A 23,632-nucleotide genomic window follows, 5' to 3' on the forward strand; every position below is an offset into this window, starting at 1 on the left:
TTACTCATACCTGTTTAAAATAGATAAAAACGCTTTAAAAGTTACCTCTTTAAAGTGAAAAATAAACAAATTAAAAATTCATTCATTCAAAAAAGCTTATAAAAAGGACTTTTGTAAATTCATTTTTACCGTTTGACTTCAGAGTGAGAAAAGAGAGTTTTTGGTAAGAAACTTCCCGTGAAGATTACGGAAAATCCGTCAGTCGGAATCGAACACCGTCTCCTCCAGGTAATCCACATCATCTTACTCTTTCATTTCATCCATTTGAAATTTGTTTTTAGGGTTTTATTTTGATTTTTAGGAAATTTTTAGGTTAAAAACCCGCGCGCGGGGGTCTGCAGGCACAACATAGGAAACCTGCGGACCCCGAATTTTTCGTAAAAGGAAAGAAGTTAGGGGCCCGCACCTGCCGTTAAGATAGAGTGCGGACCTACGCACTGTCTCTAACATAGAGGGTGTGGTCCCCGCAGCAAAGGTTTTCAAACTTAAATTTTTCAAATTTTTCCCAAAAACTTTGATTTTAAATATTCTAATCCGCCTTTTTATTGAATGTAGGGTATACATCATGCTTGATTGGCGGGAATAGGAGCACGAGGATGTGGATCTCACCGCGATTAATCATCAACCTTCGATTGATGCATTGAAGGTATGCAGTTTGTTCAAATTCTGGGCCATACCTGGCATGAGGGCCCAAGTGGACTTTTTGCAGTGGCTGGTAGACAGGTGGAATGTACAAGACCAGTGTTTCTTTATTGGTGGCCACCAGCTCGAAATGGAGTCGGAAGACATTTACTTTTTGACTGGTTTTCCTAAGAGAGGTGAACATTTGACTCTATTCGGGACTAGGCCAGGTGGCCAGTCTGTCGATAGCCTCCGGCTAGAGTTTTGTAACGACCAAACTAGAGACAAAGGGATTGATATCAAAACCATCTCCCGTCCTGAACTCAAAGTGATTTCATTTACTGTTACCAGGCTCTGTGGAAGCACAGCACTACATGTGGCCATTGGATCCCAAATGCGGATGGCAATAGACTACTTTCGAGGCACCATCTTCAACTGGTGCGAGGCTGTGTTGGCTAATGTAAAAGGCCAACTGACTAGAGCAAAGAACGGACAACTGAAGAACTTTGGATACGGTGCTTTAGTTGTGAGCTTTGGTCTAGAGAGGGTCCCAATGTTGGTCCCACAACATCTTTCCATTGGAGCTGGACTTCCCTGAGAGCCCAAACTGATGCGTTGGGTTGCAGTTATGGCCCATCATCATGAGGAGGGAACAGAAGTAGTTCGATTTCCTCCTAAGTATTTTCATTGGTTGGAGAACCAAGTTTTTGCTATTCAGGATTTTCCTTATGCTGGGATGGATTATCGTGGTGACCCAGACATGGCTCTTCCACCAGGAGAGCAATGGGATGACTCAGGTAAAATCATTTTCAACATTTTCTAATTTAATTTTTTTTTGTTTTTAAACCGTCCCAAAATTGATAGTAAAAAGTTTCAAATGCAGATGTAGGTCCACGACGACCAACCACTCTCCGGCCTTATGAGAGGAAACATCCAGCCGCAGCAGCACCAGCCCCACAGGACGAATCTACAGAGACCTTGGCCGAATTGGAAAGCCATCTAGAGCGTTTGACAGCAGAGATTCCAAAGACCAGCATAGATGACATTCCTCTTAGGCTACAACGCTATGTGATTGGAGTCCCAGGACCTTTCAGGAGCTTCCTTTGTAGGGTGGCCCGTATAGTGGTTTCTTATCGTGAACATCACTAGTGATAGGATGATCGCCTGTTGTAGACTCATATGACATTTTTGCTTTTTGTACTATCATTTTTGCCGATCATAAGGTGTTTTTCAACCTATGATTGAAGACGATGTATATTTGACACACTTTTGTGCTATGCTATATCACTATTACCGGCTTATCTTGTAAAACATGTTATGGAATATTTTTAAATTTACTTTTATGATTATTGCAAATGCCTACTTAACATTCGAGAAGCAATTGCATCTGCCAATGTATTTAAATATCTTGGAATATGCTGATATTCAATATAATCAAATTCACGTTCCAAGAGACGAACTCTAAAAAATAATCTCAATAATACTGGATTTCCAATGGCATATACTCTATTAAGCTGTAATACAATGAGTTCAGAATCTAACCTCACAATCAAACTCCGAATCCCAAATGAGATGGATTTAGATAATAACTCGATCACTGCACTATACTCTGCAATGTTGTTTTTTGTTTGACCGAGGCTTACCCCATGCATAGATACCAACTCATCAGAGGGCGAATAGATAACCAAAGAACGGACAACTGAAGAACTTTGGATACGGTGCTTTAGTTGTGAGTTTTGGTCTAGAGAGGGTCCCAATGTTGGTCCCACAGCATCTTTCCGTTGGAGCTGGACTTCCCCGAGAGTCCAAACTAATGCATTGGGTTGCAGTTATGGCCCGCATCCTGAGGAGGGAACAGAAGTCGTTTGATTTCCTCCTGAGTATTTTCATTGGTTGGAGAACCAAGTTTTTACTATTCAGGATTTTCCTTATTCTGGGATGGATTATCGTGGTGACCCATACATGGCTCTTCCACCAGGAGAGCAATGGGATGACTCACGTAAAATCATTTTCAACATTTTCTAATTTAATTTTTTTTTTTTGTTTTTAAATTGTCCCAAAATTGATAGTAAAAAGTTTCAAATGCAGATTTAGGTCGACGGCGACCAACCACTCTCCGGCCTTATGAGAGGAAACAGCCAGCCGCAGCAGCATCAGCCCCACAGGACGAATCTACAGAGACCTTGGCCGAATTGGAAAGCCATCTAGAGCGTTTGACAGCAGACATTCCAGAGACCAGCATAGATGAAATTCCTCTTAGGCTACAACGCTATGTGATTGGAGTCCCAGGACCTTTCAGGAGGTTCCTTTGTAGTGTGGCCCGTACAGTGGTTTCTTATCGTGATCCTCACCAGTGATAGGATGATCACCTGTTGTAGACTCATATGACATTTTTGCTTTTTGTACTATCATTTTTGCCGATCATAAGGTGTTTTTCACGATGTATATTTGACACACTTCTATGCTATGCTATATCACTATTACCGACTTATCTTGTAAAACATGTTATTGAATGTTTTTAAATTTACTTGTATGATTATTGCAAATGTCTACTTAACATTCGAGAAGCAATTGCATCTGCTAATGTATTTAAATATCTTGGAATATGCTGATATTCAATATAATCAAATTCACGTTCCAAGAGACGAACTCTAAAAAATAATCTCAATAATACTGGATTTCCAATGGCATATACTCTATTAAGCTGTAATACAACGAGTTCAGAATCTAACCTCACAATCAAACTCCGAATCCCAAATGATATGGATTCAGATAATAACTCGATCACTGCACTATACTCTGCAATGTTGTTCGTTGTTTGACCGAGGCTTATCCCATGCATAGATACCAACTCATCGGAGGGCGAATAGATAACCCAAGCTGCAGAAGAAATGTTTCGTGTATTACGACAAGCACCATTAACAAAACCAATGTATGTTTGGAGAGACGTCGACATCTGCAATATCAAGAGTAAAATCAAGATAAGCAGGAATAATGACAAAAACACTCTCTAAGCTAAGCACACTTTTTAATCTAAAACACACCAGCTAGAAAGAAAACTAACTTAACTAAAATCTCCACACCCAAATTTAAGCATAATATCTCTTCAGGTAAAGACCATTTCTAGGCTTACTTAAAGAGACCTCGTCAAAGTCTACCAATTCATAGGCCCCTTTTGTCAGCTTTCGCTTAACAACATAAGGACCATGCCACATGGGTACGAATTTTCCAGCGCCTAATTTATCATTTGCTTGATCGTACAGTAAGACTAGGTCTCCTTCCGAAAAATTACGAGGTGTAACATTTCAATCATACTGAGCTTTAATACGTTTGGCATGAGCTTCGATTGCTAATGCAGCATCACGTCGATTCTCATCTAGCTGAGCCAAGTACAACAAACATTTTTCCTCTTCGGAAGTGGCTGGAAGTAATTCTATGGCCATTTGAAATGACGGGATTTCGCATTCAATGGGTAACACAGCTTCCAAACCGTAAAATAGTTGGAAAGGAGTGAAACCAGTTGATGTTTTTACTGAGGTTCGATATGCCCAAAGAGCTGAAAATAGCATGTTATGCAAATTCGACCTATGAATCCCAATGATTCGTCGGATCATGATGACTAGAACTTTGTTGATGCCTTCAACCAGACCATTTGCCTGTGGATAATATGGAGTTGAACTATCGTGACGCAAGCCAAATTGGTCTGTAAGTTTAGTCATCATAATATTTCGAAGATGATGCCCATGATCAGTGATAATCGCTTTTGGAACACCAAACCTAGCAATTATATGAATGAACATGAAAATCGCAGTAGTTTTTCCTTCTGCCTCAAATGTAGGCATCACCTCGGCCCACTTGGTAAAATAATCTACCGCAAGGATTATATACTCATGCCCCCCGGCTGAGTGAGGGTTACATGTAATAAAATCGATACCCCATTTCGCAAAAGGACCAACGGCAATTATAGGGTGGAGAGGAGCAGGTGGAGCGCACATCTTTCGATAAAAAATTTGGCAGTTGTGGCATTTTCGGACCGCGTTAATACAATCTTTAAACAAAGACGGCCAGAAATAGCCAGCGCGCAATATCTTTTGGGTTGTGGCACACCTAGACATATGACCGCCACACATTCTAGAGTGACAGTCATTAGAACCCTTTCAGCTTCCTCATGAATTAATCAACGTCGGAAAACAAAGTCCGCCCCACGAAGATAAAGTGTATCTCCAATAATTTTGAATTGTTGGGACTGGAATCGTATTTTTCGACGCTTTGATCTTGAAATTTTAGGCCGAAAGGATTGGGTTTGGAGATAAACTATGATATCCCCATACCATGGATCTAAAGTGCTGATTAGAAACAAGGATTCGTCCGCAATGGGCTCCTCCGCCATAGTTTCAGTGTCAGCACGCGGGAAGTCACACATCAACTCCGCAAAAACTAAAGATTTTTTTGACTTAGACTTTTCGAATTCCAAGTCAAACTCCTGCAGGATCACAATCCATTTGGAGTACTTGCCCTCTAGCAATTGTTTGGTCAAAATATAGATCATAGGGTTGCAATCGGAAATTACTATAGTTTTGCGTAGTAAAATGTAATGACGAAAACGTTGGACAGCTTGAACAGCTGCCAGAGCCAATTTCTCCACATGTGAATATTTTAGTTCAGTTCGATTTAAGGTTCGACTAAGGTAATATATCACATGTTGACTACCGAATTCATCTTCCTGAACTAGCACCATTCCGATGGTGGAATGTGAGGCGGCGAGATATAAGAAGTAGTCCTGGTTGTAGTTGGGAGGATGCAATAACGGTGCATGGGTCAACGCGTGTTTTAGAGCATCAAAAGGTTTGTCAGCTATCTCATCCCAAAAGAATGGAGTATTCTGTTTCAACAACCGGGTAAAACCCTTTGTTATCTCGGCGTAGTTAGGAATGAATCGACGTAAAAAGTTTGCTTTCCCTTGCAAACTTTGGAGTTGGCGGAGACTCGAAGGAGGAGGCAATTTGACAATAGCTTCAACCTTCGAGGGATCGACGCGAATGTCAGCTTTCGAAACAACAAACCCCAGTAATCGATCCATTTCTATACAGAAAACACGTGGATTCAACCTAATTCGATAATGCCTACACCTCATAAAGATTGCTCGTAAATGGATGAGATGATCGCCTCGATGTAATGAATGAGTAGGTAAATCATCGAGATAGGGTTGCACAATGTGCTTGATGTCATGAAACATATAAGACATGGCTCTTTGAAAAGTTGTACCGGCGTTCTTGAGCCCAAAAGGTAATTTGCAATAAGAAAATGTCCCCCATGGACAAATGAAAGCTGTTTTTGGTTGATCAGCAGGTAGAATATTTATTTGATTGTATCCGGAAAAACCATCCATGAAGGTGAATATTTCACTGCCAGCACAATCATCAATGATTTGATCGATATAGGGAGTTGGGTAATTGTCTTTTGGACAGGCTCGATTAATATCCCTATAATCGATACATATTCTTATTGTTCCTTGATTTTTGTTAATGGGAACAATATTCAATACCCAATCCATTAAGGGAATTGGATAAATGAAACCTGCTTTAAGTATTTTTTCAACTTCTGCTTTAATAGCAGCAGCTTTTCGCAGGTGGATCTGACGCAAACGTTGCCGGACGGGTTTAGCATCCGGGTAAGTTTTGATTTCATGAACAACAATTGCTGGGTCAATTCCTGGCATTTCCTCATATGACCAGGCAAACACGTCACAGAATTCTTGAAATAGGGCCTTATATGTTTGAATTTCATCTTCTGTACAAGAGGCACCTATATGAATGTTTTCAACAATTCCAGGCTTAACTGAAATGTCAATAGGAATAGTTCGAGAAATATTTCCCAAATTTAACTTAGAATCATGATTTTTCATTGGATTCTGAGGTTTCTTGACATAATCAGTCGTAAAAATAGATGAAAAATCATTTTCAAAGCGATTAATCTCAAGTAAAAATGAATATCTATGATGAAGATCTTCCCATGGTAAATCATCAACACACAGGATTTCATGAATTTTCTCATCAGTGTGAACAAGTTCGAAAAATGTTGTTGAATCTGAGTTTGATGTTGAAAGTGATTCTTCATGGACCACATTCATTAAGTCAATTTCGGTTGAAGAAGGGTCGGAAAATGACTGTACGACCTGATACACAATTTTATATGGACTCAAAGGCATAGCATCGCCAGATGAATCTATCTCAGATTCGGAAGGTACGATCCAAGGATCATCATAAATAATAGTGTCTGATGAAATCATATGAATGGTTGCAGTAGAAGGTGATACATTGGGAGGAGGAAAGGAAAAAGTTCCTAGTAAACCAGAATCTTTAACTAGTCCTACTCCAACATCCTTATAAGGGATAGTTGTTTTGCCGACATGCTGGATACTTTCAGAAGAGGCTGGGTCAAATGAAAAGTAAGTTAGCTGGTCTATAGTTATGATCTTTCCATTATGAGGGAACTTTATAAGCCGAAAAACCGATGAAACAACAGTTGTCATAGCGTAAGACCAACTACGACCCAAGAGAAGGTTGTAATCTAGAGGGGCATCAACCACCTCCACATCTAGATTAACAGTTTTGCCTTCAACCCCTATAGGTAAATCCTGTAGAATGCCAAAAGGATGGAACCCACGGCCATCAAAGGCCTTTAGAATCGTAGGGGATTGATTAAGTGTAGGAGAACCAAGCGATCTCCAATACTGAATCGACATAATACACGTTGATGCTCCCTCATCAATCACAGTCCTATAGCAAGGTCTGTTTTTGACTAACACTGGAATCTGGAAAGCCATTTGATGAGGTAAGCGAGGTGTACTATTTTCTAGATCGAAAATTATAAGGTTTGAGTCCTGAATGTCAACAGCTCCTATAGCCAACAATAGCAATTTACGTTGTGCTGGACATGATTGCAGCACCTCCAAAGCCGACATTGCTGAAGGTGAAATAGCCAAATCTTCAACAATGTTATAGTTCTGAGAAGCTCTCGCATGTGGATTGAAAGCTGACTTTCGAAGTATACCCTTGGCGGGCGGTTTGATTACTAAGTCTGGGTTAGGTTTTTCGATCTGTAGTGGATCGGAACCGGGAGTTGAAGTTGATGGGTTTGAATTAGAAGATTATGCTTCCTTACCACCAACATGACTTTTACTTCCATAATCTTGCGATCGTGTCGCAATCCTAACATGGGACATCATCATTATGGGTTCTTCGGAGGCATTTGAGGAAGAACCTATCATCTTACTGTCTTGACTAGGAAAAGGATCCTTCAAAACAGTAGGCGTTTGGGAACCTTTGACGATTTTCGCAACCTCAACGCGATGAGGGCAGTCTCTTGTAAAATGCTCTTCGTCACAAATGAGACAAGGATAACGAGGTTTGCGTTTCTCATCAGTAGATTCCGTTTTTCTGGTTTCTCTTTCAAATTTTTATCTGTTTTATTTTTCTTCTTCTCTTTCTTTTTACCGTCGGATTTTGATTTGGCTGTAGATGACTCTACAACATGAATATCGGCAGAAATTTCCGCAGAAGAATCTCCTATCGGGGAATCTGGCAAAGTTATGATAGGAGAAGAATTCTTGGAAGATTTCTTCTTACTTTTGGTATTAACCATACCAATCATACCATCAGCGGCATGAGACCCTGAAGGAGCTGCAGTTATTTGATTTTGTTTAGGAAGGTGGGGGATTTTCTCATGTAACGTACCTGACTGCGTATAAACTAGGTTAAGGTACTGAGCTTGAGCAATTACTTGCTCTTCAGTAACAACTCCTGCCTTAGCTACATCCTCAGTGATTTTCGGTAATAAAGATTTGACAAACCATTCAGCGAAGATCTGATCCGGAATAAAAAATTTCAGTAAACGCCGTCGACATCTCCATTCATGAATGTGATCTGAAATGTAAGTGGACGTTGACTGTTTTAATGAAGTTAATAATTCCATGCCATTGTCATAGCTGACTGACAACTGAAAATGAGTTAAAAATGAAGTAGCTAACTGACTAAAGTTATAAAAAGTGGCTCGCGGTAACTCAATGTACCACCTGTCCGCAAGACCAATTAGAGTGTGTTGAAAAAGCCGTAAATGAATTGAATCATCTGAAATGGAGTTAGATGCACACCAGAGGTGATAAGTCATCACATGGTTCGACGGATCATCTCCTGATTTAACCTCAAACTTAGGAATATCACTAGGCAACTTATTCGGCATTGGCGGCCAAAATGGAAGATACTTAATTGGATCATTCGTAAAGCGTGACAAATCAGGTAAGTCCGAAGTTGCAATGAACGGTAACTGACGATTAGGGTCCCTGAAACCCTGGGTCATGAGACCAGCCCCAGGAGGAGGATATCTAGGATAACTAGGAATTGGAATTGCATTTGGGATATTATATCCTCCCAGAAAACCGGGATTAACCGGACCGTACTAGGGTTGTTGAGGTTGCTGATAAGTATATCTAGGGTACGGTTGATACTGATAGACTGGCTATTGCACAGTAGGAACGAATTGGTACTGTCCCTGGTATGGTTGATAGGTAAATTGAGGTTGACTTGTGACAACCGTACTTGGACCAGGTTGTCCTACAGGCATTTGAACCGAAGTCTGAATTGTAGGTCCAAACTGAGGTAAAGATGCTTGAGGAGTTGATACAGGAACAATAGAAACCGGAGCTGTCGATACTCCAGAAGTAGGTGGGGTAGAAGGAACAGATGTTGCAGTAGTCATTTAAGGCGGAGTTCGAGGCGAACTAGGCCCAGCCTGAGAAACTACAGAAGGTGTAGAAGTTTGAATAATAGGCTGGACAGGTTGCTGGGTTGAACCAGAAACTAAGGGTTGTCCAGATTGAGATGACAACTGCACATTCGGTTGCAAGATCTGTTGAGATTGAGATGAATCCCACACTAAGTTCATTCCGAGGTACAAACCGATAGCAGGTTGAGCATATTGAGGGCCATAACCGGGTTGAGGGTAGGGTTGATAATTCAAAGGTACATTCCCAGTTCCTTGGACAAATGACTGACCGGAAGGTGGTTGGAAACCTTGGGTTGAGTACTGACCTTGAGGTTGATAACCTTGAGGCACGTACTGATACTGGGGTTGACCTTGAGGTACATATTGATACTGGGGTTGACCTTGAGGTACATACTGAGTCTGGGGTTGACCTTGAGGAATGTACTGTCCCGTAGGTATGTACTGTCCTTGAGGTTGCCCCCCAGGCGGTAATTGGGTACCTTGAGGTTGCCCCCCAGGCGATAATTGAAGACTTTGAGGTTGCCCCCCAGGCGGTAACTGGCCACCTTGAGGTTGCGGATTTGGAATGGTACCTGACATCATAAGAATATCTTCTACACTCAACGGCTTAGTTCCGTTATTACCAGTTAATAACCCTTGTTCAATAGGTTGAGGAGATGCTCCCGAAAAAGTACCAGTAAGAGACTGATACCCAGAGGGAACAGAAGGATCGCCATATAAAAAGGTTTCTGGAGATTGAGAAACATGGACGACTGTCTTGACATATTCAAAGGAGGATAATAACCCCTAGGTGTTGGATGAAAAGGAATGCAAGGTGGTGAAAAACTTAGCCCCGGGTTTTCCAAAAAATTGGTCAATGAAATATACCATGCGTCCCTCCTAGGTGGATTGTAAAAGACTGATTCACGCTCCCTAATTTCTATAGCTGGTTGATTTTCAGGGATAGGTAGACCTTCTTCCGGAGTAACAAGTTCTTCAATAGCAATAAGTCCAGAAGGAAGATTTTGGGTAATGACTCTTTCTACCCTGGGTGAACCAGGACCACTGGAAGTTGGAGAGGCGAATCCTGATGTTGGAGTAGCAGCAGGTTTAGTTTCAGGTTCAGATATTTCAGGTTCCTCGGCTAATTCACAAGTAGAATAAAAACTACCAGTAACTTCAGAAAAAGAAACAGGTTCTAAAATATACTCTGGTGCTTGAACTTGGTAATCAGGATGTACAACTAAAGAAGACTCTCCTTCTTCAGGTGACCCAACTCTACTGTCACTAGGAGTTACAAGGGCTCATAGCCCTTCAAGCTGGCTTGGTGAAAACTCAGGAGGTTGGCCCCGAATTCTACGGGACTTCCTCGGTAATTCAGCCACGATTAAATATTTTAACTACTTCACACGCAAACAAAGAAAAATCTCAAAGAAAACCACCTAAAGTCTCTAAAGAACCAAACAATTTTGAATCACACGCCTAAAGAATCTAGGAGGTCAAACCACACACAAACAGTAACGTTCCGTACCGAAAACACTAGTTGGTGATGAAATCCAACGTCGCAGAATTCAATACAAAAATGGCGGTTGGAATAGTTACCTCGGCAACCTGCTTAATGAATAGACTGGCACAAGTTTCTCCACTAAACCGTCTCGAGTGAAGAGAACCCCCCAGAAAATCCAAGTGAGTCTAGCCAACGTCTGCTCCAGGTACAGTGGGATCTTCCCTCCATCGTATCCTTAGGAAAGAATCCTATAGAATATGGTCACTATGGTTATCAATGGAAACAAATATACCTGGGGGAATAGTTTGTGATCCGATACACACGCAAGGGCAGAGTAGCAAGCTCAATCCCTTTGAAAGCTCCTTGACATAATCCAATGTTTACCAACAAGTGACCCCAGGCTCCTCGACAATGGTTAATCCGAGGTTTACTGTTTTTAATACGTGTATATCTAGTATCGTTCCCAAATGAGAAAGGATTGATTACCCCACTGGTTCGGACACGATCTCGTGCTTGACTCTTATAAGAGGAGCTTCCCAGAGCATAGATGTAACAATTGGAATTTATCTCCTACCGCAAGATACAAATACTTGTTTGTTTTACTATCTTGGAGAGTTAATTACTCCCTACTCCAAGATACTAGCCTAAGCTATGTTGGTGATAAAAAGCCCTAGAAATAAAAAGATTGCTAGATAGATTTTACTTTAAGCGTTATTTTTATTGGTTTTTTCTTAAGTCAAAAGGTGCAGAGATGAAACTTTATGGTGTGAAGACTCGACTCCAAATTACTAAAAATGCACTTAAGATGATAAACAATCCTTTTTCTTCAATGAATTTCTAGCTAAAGAAAGAGTTGAGAATGCAAATGCTTGTAAAAAAAAATCTTTCCTTAACAATCAAATCAAAAGAAGAACTTTTTGTCTTTTTCAATACACTAAAAAACGAGACAACTAGTTATGCTCACGAAAAAATTCCCTTTCTTTTCAAACACTCAAATACTACAAAAACACACTTTTCCAAAAGAGATTTTTTTTTTCTTTTTAATTTTTATAAAACACTCAAAACTATTGAAAAATCTAATCTTGAGATCTATAAATTCTAAACAGCTAATTGAAGTAAAAGCTTACAAGATTTCTTTTCAAGGATGTTTTAACTAGTTATGAGCAAACTAAGGACTAATTTGTCCAAAATCACAAATTAATAAAAAAACAACCAGCTTTTGTTTTCTTTTCTAAAGATGAAATCCAAAACTTTCAACACAAGTTCTTTCGAAGTTTCGCAAAGAGAAAAACAAGATGGATTCCTCAACAAAGGCAGATTTTACAAAACGGTCAGATTCATAAGAAGACTAGCAAAAACCAGGGTGATCTGAGTTTCTAAGACTTCTAAGCTCTGAGTTACTACAAAGACCAAAACGAAAATCAAGCCCGGCACACAAAACTTCTAGGAATTTCACCTAAAACCCTAATGCCAATGGAATTAACCTACGAAAAGTTTCTGACAAGTCACGTGCAGATCTGGGTAGAGGCTAAAAACACATAAGCAAATCCTAAGCTGACTGAAAGATAAAATTTTAAGTTTTTCAAAATTTTGACAGGGTCCACAGGCCCCTAGTATACCCAGGTGTAGTACCGCTCTATGTGTAAAGCAAAAGTGCGGGGATGTCCACACTGTGTTACAAGTAGAGGGTGCGGTCCTCTTCCAAAAGCACGAAAAACAAAAAATAATCCAAGATCTACTGAACCTACCCAATCCCACACAACAAGCAAAAACCAGAAACTGAGAAACAGTTTCTCAAGTCAAAGTAAAAGCAAAGGAAAAAATCAACAATTCAAGTCCCCAGTGGAGTCACCATTTTGTCGGCCGGATAAGTCGTTCTTGCGGACAAGATCGACCTCCCTAGTATCTAATGATATCTAGGGACAAGCAAACCAAACAAATTCTATCTTTCTCTAAATATGCAATTTATAAATAAAGGCAAACAGGTGTTTTAGGCCTACCTCGGGTCCAGTGTTAGTTTGTGGAAGCCACGCTCCATTGATCCAAATGAGCTCCCTTGTAAAGAATCTGCAAACACAAACAAGAACACACATTAAATAGCACCTGAAAATCCAATATAATAAAACATATTTATCATGATGATCAAGGAATTCATGAAATAAATCATATAAGACAATTTATTGAGAAAAAAGGAATCTGATTGTATTAACTTTAATCAAAGAAGAACTTTACAACCTTGGTTCCTTGATGCTGTACAAGCTCCTCCCAGGGTCCAGCAAGAATCTCCTCTACTTGGACAAGTTTCACTCTCTTCCCAAAGAAGCCAAAAGGTATGTAATCTTTCCTCTCAAGCTTAACTAGGAAGTCTTAATTCCAACAACATTTACCCTAAAAAATGTTCAGCTTCTAACCTCTCTAGCAACCAGCCCAATGCTTTAATTTATAGTGCAATGGAGGGAAGTTACTAGGTCCACCTTCAAAGGGATAAAGCCCTCCTTCAAAGGGATAAGCTACTCTCATCAAGGGATTAGCTCCTTTAGTTATGGGATGCATGAACCACCTAGGAGCGAACCATCCACATCAAAATTCCTTCTAGAAGCATCCAGAATTAACCCAAAGTGAGTTTTTAAGAATAAACTTGCGTCTTTTTGACTTTCACAGGGGTCCGCACCCACTCCTTTAGAGACAGAGCGGGCAGGTCCGCAGGTAACATGACCAAGGGGTGCAGGACCGCAGGTAATGGTAAGAGAAAGTGCAGAACCAGAGCTTTATTAATTTTCAAGGACTTTCTCTCATTTTTAAAGCTTGACATGAAGAGCTGAGGTTTGGGACTTGCAAAGGAGGACAGTATGAGTGGTGATAGACTCACACTGACTGCAAATAGTCATGGTGACAATATTTTGTGTAACACTCGCTTCACACACATGCATGATTTCCTGTATCCTAAATCATGCACTTGATGTTTGCATGTCTGATCATTCACTCTTGTTTGCACTCATCTCATCATGCATTCAGAATTCTCATGTTTTCAGTCACCCTTCGGTCGGTCTGGGCTTCCTTGGCCTAGACCATGCCTTTCCCGGCTAGCACTGCAAATTTCCGGAAGTGAAAGCTCTGCCTTCCCTCTAAAAAATGTTCAATTCTGGCCCAACACTGACCTCCAGGAATGCATTGCGCAATTCTTGGAGGCAGTGTCATGCTGGACCTAGAAATTGCGTAATGTAGTTCGTTGGTTGCATGTCATCGTTGACTGAAATTGAGCATTATGCAGTTTCAGTCCTCTGCAGGCCAGACTGGACTGTGCATTGTGCAATTCCAGCAGTCGTTCAGCTTCCCGACAGCCCGAACTGTGCCTTGCGTAGTTTTGGCAGTCAGTCTCCCGACCTCCCAGCGGAAATTGCGCAACCTTCACGATCAATCACACAGGTATGTTGCAAGTCAGTCCTCAAGTTTGTTTTGGTTTTCGACTGAAAAATTGCTTGCCATGAGTGTTTCTATGTCTCCAGGCATCACAGGTGTTCATCTGCCTCCCAGCAGCATAGGTACAATGGCTTCCAGGAGAGCAGAGTCAAAGACACTGTTAAGAGTGCAACTGGGGATGCAGTCGATCAAGTGTCTATGAACTTGCCTATCCATGAAGACATCAAGTTGTTCATGGACAAGGATATCAAGATGAATGGAAATGACATCACAACGAGCAGCACCATCAGCAGCAGCAGAAGGCAGCACACCTGCATGCGACAAATGCAAGAGGAAGGTTGTTGACATCATAGAGGCAGAGCCAAACTCCAAGTTCAAAGCAAATACACTCATGACGAAAGTAGCTTTGACGATTGAGGCTATGAGGTGACAACATGACACAAATATCGCACGAAGGCATAGAAAGGAATAGAGAAGGAGTTTCATGTGCTGAAGCAACAACCCAAGGAAGAACAAGAGTTGCATAGACGAGAGAATGAGTTGCAGCAGGAACAAGTACAACAGGGGGCGCAAATGCACAGATGGATGAAACTACGCCCATACAAGTTATAGATCCATCTCAGCAACTGACACGAAGCAGACAAGGTGAGCAGTGATGTTGATCGCATGCAGGGGAATTCAACAACATGCATGTTATTGTGTGCATGCATGCGATCCCACCCATTTGGCACACTCATTGTGGCAAAGACAAGAATTAAGTCCGACTGGAGCTCAACATGTACCGCGACAAGTAGATGCGCATGGTCACCAACATAGACACTATGCATCAATATGTTGTTGGTCTAGCCACACTTAAGATGATGATGCATATGCTATCAAACGAGTTGGACAGAGGGGCCATATCAGTGTACTCGGATGCAACGGAGGCAAGAGTTCGCTTTTAGTAGGATGTCACCATTGAGCACACAGACACCATCACTGACGACCAATCTTGGCATCAGTTCTCCACCATCGACCATCACAAGGATGTCAAAGAGTTGGTCTCCCCACAACGGTCTCAGTGTTAGTGATGTCTTGCATGGCTTGCTCAAGCCATTTTGTCTCACATGGGTACATGTGCAGATTGTATGTAATGTCTTGTTAAGTGGAAGTTCAAGTGTCGATAGTTGAATTTAACAATCATAGAGTAGTTGAAGATTCATGAGGATAGACGAACGGTCACAAAGGAGAATGTCAAGGGTCACCCCACCCTTTGCTATAAATAGAACCTCATAACTCATTGCAAAGGCTTTGGTCAGCCAAGCTTCCAATATGAGTATCTTAGAGAAAGCTTGGACAATATTATAAGGAGCCTTGGCTTCTCCACTACACAAAGCTAGTATATCTCTTTGGAGGAGTAGGTGGCAGTGACTGTAACGTTTCGCTGTCAGAACTAGTGATTGGTCTAGGATGTATTGTATGACTGGAACTTACACTTCTTAATATAACAGAGCCAACACGTTTCATGCATATGTCGTATTGCATTTCAACTATCTTGTTTACCCTAAAAGATATATGTATATGATTGCTTATGCATGCATGTGTAGTTATTTTATGTATATGTATGTATGAATCTTACTGGAACATGCTATTGATTTAATAATCACTTTGGATTTCTAGCTAACTTTCCTTCCATGTTGTGGTGCATCTTTGCTCATATGTTCCCTTCTTAACTCCGTGTTATCACAGGTTTCCAAGGGGCACACTCACCTCACCCTCCATGTGTTAGAACCACTCATGCACCTTCCTTGACTTGCCGCTTATGTCACACCCTTGCTTCCAACAAGGACATCTTACTTGCCTCTGTGCGAAATTACCGTCAAGGCGATACCGTACGGCCCTCTGCTGGGAATCCTACAACAAATGGTCTAAGGTCTAATTGGGACTTCTTACCAGGGAGATCCCCTGACATGTTGGCAAGTCCGACACTGTCAACATGACCATAACTCAATTTAACTTAATTAAATTGCTACAACTAAAATTAACTCAACCTAGGCTCCTAAAATTTAGGAGCCAACTGCACACAACTGAACTTCATACCCCTAACTCGAATTAACTGAGCCATACTCCTATTTTTTAGGAATCAAATCAAGTAAATTTAACTTCAACTCATTAAATCGAATTGAGTGTCCTTAATTGAGTGACAACATCCATGTCATCTCAGTTAACTCCTCCAAGTTGTCATTTGCTCTGGAATTTCAAATTTCCTCAATTTGATTAAGGAAAAAAATCAAAATTGAGACTTTCTTGTTGCATTTTCAACACTCCCTCTCAACAGGAAAGGGATTATCAACCAACCCTATCATGCACCTGTGGAATGTATTACATGAAATGCCTCTCACTCTCGTTGCTGCAACTGCAACATCTGCAATTGAGAAGCATAAAAAAAAAATTGAATCAACTATTTCTGCATCTGTCTACTAGGAAAATTGTGTTTTTGTTGACTCTGCTACTCAGTTTCGTGCTATGCTGTCAACACTCCTATGCACTCCTCAGTATTTGAATGACACTGATCCTCTTGCTACTAAATAATATGGGACCCCGTAGAAAGGTAATGATCCATGAGGAGAATGCCTCAATGGACCCTGCCCAAATTTCTGCAACTATGGGACTAAGGATCTACATTGCCCAACCTCACTCCTAGAGGTATAGCTACATGCATGGAAAAATACGATCTACTCATACTTTTTTTGCTACTGCTCTACTGTTGCTTCTGACCTACTACTAAAACCACTGCAATAATGAGTCTGATCTCCCTAGACCTTGAAGTACTAGCTTCCATAGGGATATTCCCTATGAAACTAGACGCACTCTGAGTTTTGATCTCCCTTTGGGAAATCTCACTACTCCTCAATCTACCAATATCAATTATCATAATTCCTCTTTGTGTCAATAAACATTGGCTCGTTGATCTGCCCACTAGTAGCCTTCTAGCTCCATTAAGAAGTCTTCACATAGGGACTTTTGCATCTTCCTTAAACTAGGGCTCCATAACTCTGCATCCTAACAACTCATTAGTTCTTCAATGATCATTGTACATGAGGAATTCAATGACTAGTTTCTAATGTGAATCTCATTCTGATACCATGTAGAAATTACTGTATAGATTCAAAAATGCTCATGAAATTTGCTAAATCACAAGACTTGAAGCTACTCCACTGATCTGCAGAAATTAATTCACCATCTAGAACACAAATCAAAGAAATGCAAAAGGAAACATCACACATGCACACATATTTATCTAGGGGAAGTGTTATAGACATTTTTGGGCACTGCAACCCCAATCATAAATGTCCATAAACCAAGGGCTCTTAAGTCCCTAAAAGTGTTGTTCCAACCTCTAAAAGAACAAGGTCAACTGATTACATCTTCTCCTAGAAGTTCTCCATGAAAAACCACTTAGAACTGGTCAAAACTGGATCATCTCACCTGCTCCATGGTCAAAGTGCGCTGCATCCCACCTAAATACACTCGGGATGTGCGATGCATACTGAAAAGCCCTTGTATGGGGTGCGATGGGCGAGAGTGGACAAATGGCAGGGTCAATCTGCAAGGTGGAGGATCATGGAATCTTCCAGAAACTTCTCCTGTGACACTTGCCTCTCTGCGTTTGCCCAGGGATGAGTAAGAGATCATCAATCTCCAAGTGGAATCAAGAACTATCAGAGAGAGGACACTAATCAAATCTCAAAAGCTGACTCACCCCCCTTGCAAACATCTATATATGCATCCCTCATCCCAGAGATCTAGAGGTTGGAATTTTGTATCTTGTAAGGAAGTGCTGCTGGTTTCTTGGTGTAACATCATAGTGTTGGGTGATCTAAGCTTTTCATGAGGTGAAGAAGGGATTTCTTGCTGAGAGGATGATGCTGGGTCAGAAAAATTGGTTGTAATCCTCTTTGCTATTCTTGATTATTAATAAAGCTATTCAAGTTTTCCTCCACATTCTTGTATGATTAATGATATATGCATTTGTGCGGTCAATATATATCTGGTCCTATATTGTTTATGATAGTAGATCTATGTTCTTGGATAGCGTTATGATGCTTTGATTCTACAGGTGCTCTTTGAAGCTGGGTAGACGAGGAAGCGAGTGGCGAAGATCTATCAGAAGGGAGAGGAATCAAGCAAGGAACCAAACGCAAGACAGAGGTTGGTCTCCTTCTTTCCCCTCTTATCTACTTCTCATAAAGGAAAACAAAAGTAGTTTTAGTTTGTTTGTTTCTAAGGTAGCTACCAGCCTTAGTGGGACTAGCAGCTCTGCATAGACACTATATTTCCCAATAACAGGAAGAAAATTGCTCAAAACCCATTCCTGTCTGTATTGCATTAATCAAAGAATAAAGATGAAATACATATGCTACTCAAGCCTGAGCACAAACTGCAAGTGTAGGGTCTGTCCCTCTGCCTGATTGATTGGCTCTGGCCAACATTTAGCCAATTTCAAGCCCTCCAAGTTCCTAATTCCTTGCATTGTTCCTTGAGGAATTAAGCCGCTATTAATTAAGAAATTCCCTCATCTAGATTTCACAATTCCTTTAGGTTCTTCCTTTGACTACATGCACCACCTATACACATTGGAGTATGTTACAACTGATAGTACACTACCTTGAAACTTCCATCTCAACTGGGTAACTCGAATTCTCTGCATGCATGAGATAATTTAGGCTAATTGATTAGTTATCTAGATGATCACTGAGTGTTGTTGAAGTTCCACTTCCACAACTTGGCCTTCCACGAGTTCCTCCAATAGTTAGAACTAGTTTAACTGACCATAACTCAATTTAAATGAATTAAATTGCTACAATTGAAATTAACTCAACCTAGGCTAATAAAATTTAGGAACCCACTGCACACAACTGAACTTCATGCCCCTAACTCAAAGTAAATGAGCTAGACTTCTATTTTTTTGGAATCAACTCAAGTAAGTTGAGCTTAAACTCGGTAACTCAAATTAAGTGTTCTTAATTGAGTGAAAAGATCCATGTAACCTGAGTTAACTCCTCCAAGTTGTGTGTTGATGTGGAATTTCAAATTTCCTCAATTTGATTAAGAAAAAAAAAACAAAATTGAGACTTTCTTGTTGCATTTTCAATAGTCAAATATCTCTACTTATCAAAATTGGATTGGGCTTTGTAGAAGAATCATGCCTTCTGAAGGAAAAGGAGAAAGTGGAAGACAACCATGTAGCAGACAATCACAAGTCCACCACCTTTAATGTTGATCAAGGAGCTAGGAAGAAACATCATCAAAAGAAGCCAAAGAAGAAAAGAAATTATCAACAGAAGCAAAGAAAAGAAGACCACAATAACAACATGCAACAATTCATGAAGATAAGGAAGTAGCCAAGTGTTCATGGTCCAACAAATCAAAACACAACGTATACACATTTATTTTATGGGTATTGTTTTTCTTGTAATCATTATGGTCATTGTGGTAGAGAATGCATTTTTTTTACAAGAAAACAAAGTTTGTTGGATAACCATTGTTTCAAGTGTGGAAAATATGGCCACAAAGTCGACATATGCTATGTCTTGCAACCATGTGTGGGCTTTCAGATTCATTATGTAGCCATGTAATGTCATGTATCACTTTTGAGTCATTGGTGGAGTTATATTTCAGTTTTGAGGAAGCATTGTACAGTCACATTCTATCATTCTTGTAGCCATGTAGTAGGCCTATGAATCCTTGTACTTTCATTGCACATATTTTTGGGTCATAGTCCTTGGTTCTCTTGAGTAGCCTCTTGCATGTGGCATGGAGGAAATGATTGCTGCATAAGTATTTTGTTCAACAACTTGGGGAGACAATTGTAGCCTCTTGTACATCTTCAAGAGGAGTATATTCAATGAGAAAAAACATGATGATGGTATAATTGTTCACTTATCAGAGACAAAGAGGGAGAGTGTTGATACCCACACTATGCTACTAATGCATATGATTTGTTGCTACTTAGAGATTACTATTGTTGATGGTTATATGTATGTTATTGTTTCCTTGGTTGAGAGTGATGCCGATGTGGATGGAGTTGCTAGTTATTTTTGCTTCTTATGATGTGTTGTTGTTTAGGAGGATATTGTTGTTGTCTACACTTTCCTGATGGATATGGTTTATTGCTATTGGATGAGCTGGCTTGACAATGTTGTTCATATAGATGGATCTATTGCTTGAGTTTGTTGCTAGTATACATCTATTTTGTTGCTACTACCATGATATGGAGATTTTGTTGTTATGGTAGTTGGTGTTGTCGATTGAATTTATTGATGCTATGATATATCTATTTTTTGTTGCTAAGTTGAGTGATGTTGTTGCTATTAATGTTGATGCCAATCACATGCTTTTTTCTATTATTTTTGGTTGTTGTTGCTATTAATGTTGATGCCAATCACATGCTTGTTTCTATTATTTTTGGTTAATGTATGATGCTTCCTGGGAGGATGTTGTTGTTGTTTCCCACACTATGCTATTCATGATGGATGCATCCTGGTGCTTCTTTATGATGGTGTTCAGATTTATTTTATTATTATTTCTCTTGAGTTAGGAGAGTGTGTTGTTGCTTTGGGAGCGATTTCTATTACTGTATGTTGCTATGAGAAGCAAGTTAGTTGTATTGTGGTCATATCCAACTCATGTCTAGGGGGAGCTACTGTCTTTTCATTGGATGATTAGTACAGTGATGCCACCATTGATGAGTTTTCTAGCCATTTTCTATTGATGTCAAACGGGGAGTGTATTAGGTGATCAGTTTAAGAGGTCAATGTCAGTTGGATCATTCATTAATGCCAAAGGGGGATATTGTTGGCATTGATGATGTAGTTGTTGGACGCAATGTTGTTGGTTGGCATTGATGTCAACCTCATTTTTTGATGGTGGCATGTGTTGAGGGTGCATTTATGGGATTAGTCATGAGTATTGGTACTGAAATTTCCCTAGTATTTGGCACATGGTATCGGTTCGAGGTTCACTGCTATATGTTTGTGTGTGGTCCAAGTCAACACTTGGTATTAACATTATAGTTATTGATATTACCACAGTATCTACCTATGGTATTGGCTTGGAGATTACCATGGTATAAGGGCCCGTGGTATTAGCATAACCATGGTATTTACCCATGGTATTGACTTGGAGATTACCATGGTACAAGTGTCCATGGTATTGGCATAACCATGGTATTTACCCGTGGTATTGGCTTGGACATTACCATGGTACATGTGTCTGTGGTATTAGGATAACCATGGTATTTACCTGTGGTATTGACTTGGAAATTACCATGGTACAATTGTTTTTGGTATTAGCATAACCATGGTATTTACCCATGGTATTGACGTGGAGATTACCATGGTGAAAGTGTTAATGGTATTGAGATAACCATAATATTTTCTTGTGGTATTCACATGGAGAAATTATTTAAATAGATGAGAAGCTCTATCATTTTTGGGTTACACAGTGCACATATTGGAGAGCTGAGGTTTATGTACAACCAAGAACTCGAAATTCTATAGTAGGAAAATATTTAGAGACAAATGGTAGTATTCAGAGGATAGGAAGATGCATGGAGAGGCCAACATTGGTGATTGAGTGGCATAGTTCGATTTGTTGGTAATGAAAAAATTTACATTAGCTGTAGAAGAGATAAATTTGAACCAGAATGTGTTGATTAGTTCTTTATAGCTTAGAAAAGTTCATAGCATGTTACTATTGCAGAGTTTTAGAGCTTGATGACAGATGAGATGAGGAGAACATAGCTCTTTGGTTATATGAATGATTTATTTGTGTTTGTAGGGGAAGAGAATTGATATACATGGTTGTAGCAATATTTCATGTTTTATATGGCTATTTTAGATTGCATGATTGAGTTTTTTGCATCTATATTATTTGCAGCTAATGTATTGTGGCAGTGTGAGTTGAGGATGGTGTGTGGATGTGAGAGAGTTATGTATTAAGTTTATTTGTAGCTAATGCATTTGCAAAGTTGTTCATGGTCCAGTGATTGATGTTTTGTTTGAGAAGAAAGTGTTTTCTTGAGATTTTTTGAGTATATGCTATGAAGATATTCTTGTTGTGATGTTCATGTTGAGAAGCTCAAGGGTTCCAGTTTGAAAATGCATTAAAGGTGAACCACATAGAGGAGTGGAGTGGGGGCTCTGACAAAATAAGTATTGAGAACTGATTTCTTCATAAGTCCAATAGGAGTTGGGTAAGGCTCATTGGTCGTGGAGGCTTCCAGCAGATGGTGGTCCGTATAGTCGTAAGATGGAGATCAGATTCCCTTTTGGATTATTTCCATTTGTATTGATTTCATTAACAAATAATAAAATATATTTGAGTAGCGCAACAAAAACAAGGATGGTTTTTGACCCGGAGGGGGTTTTCCACCAAATATCTTGTGTCCATATGTGATGTGATGATTTTTTTTTTAGTGTGCATGTTTACTTCATATGCCATGGCTCTCATGTGCTAATTCTTGTTGAAGTTGCATGTTCAGATCTATTGCTTACTTGTTAAGTTGTGAATTGATTAATATATCGGAGAAAGAATTTTGGAGTTGTGTATTTTTCATCGCTATTGATTCACCCCCCCAACCACTTAGTAGTGACACTGGTTCCAACAACACCACCTCTATTCATGTGCACCACTTCTCACCTTATGAAACCTGCAACAACAATTTAATAATGAGAAAAATGTCTACAATGATACTATCATAGTGAAATAATCTTTGATATTGTTTGTAGATAGCTCACCTATGACAATGAGATGTACTCCATTTTGTTGGCATGTTAGAAATGGAAGCATTATATTATGGAGAAGGAGAGAGTCATCTACATTGATTAAAAACCTTTACAATCATATAGACATAAGGAAATTTATAGAATGGCCACCATAAAAAATGGTACACATACCTGCAATAATCCCACTTGAACATCAAGTACAATAAGAACATCACCAATTATGTTACAGATTGCGTAAGTCAACCCCTGGGTGTGGTGCTAACCAGGGTTGTTAATTCTCATGGGCACAAGACCTCTAGGTAGCCACAATTGTCTAATTATGACTCTGACATTGGTGTTGCATACCACAAACTGATCACATGAAAACAAGTTCTAGAATTCCACCTCCAAGATGTACTCTTGTGCTACCTGGTACACCTTTGTTCCTTCAAGTGAGCATGAAAAACTAATTTGGGAGTCACATTTTAGTTGGGTGGTAGGGAAATTTGGCATGGATAATATATTAGCAATAATTCAAAGGTATTTCTAATGACCAAAGCTTCAATGAGACGTC

The sequence above is a fragment of the Pinus tabuliformis genome, chromosome 5_1, assembly GCF_031772625.1.
Source record: "Pinus tabuliformis cultivar Carrire ecotype Pingquan chromosome 5_1, CPIR1, whole genome shotgun sequence".
Taxonomy (NCBI): Eukaryota; Viridiplantae; Streptophyta; class Pinopsida; order Pinales; family Pinaceae; genus Pinus; species Pinus tabuliformis.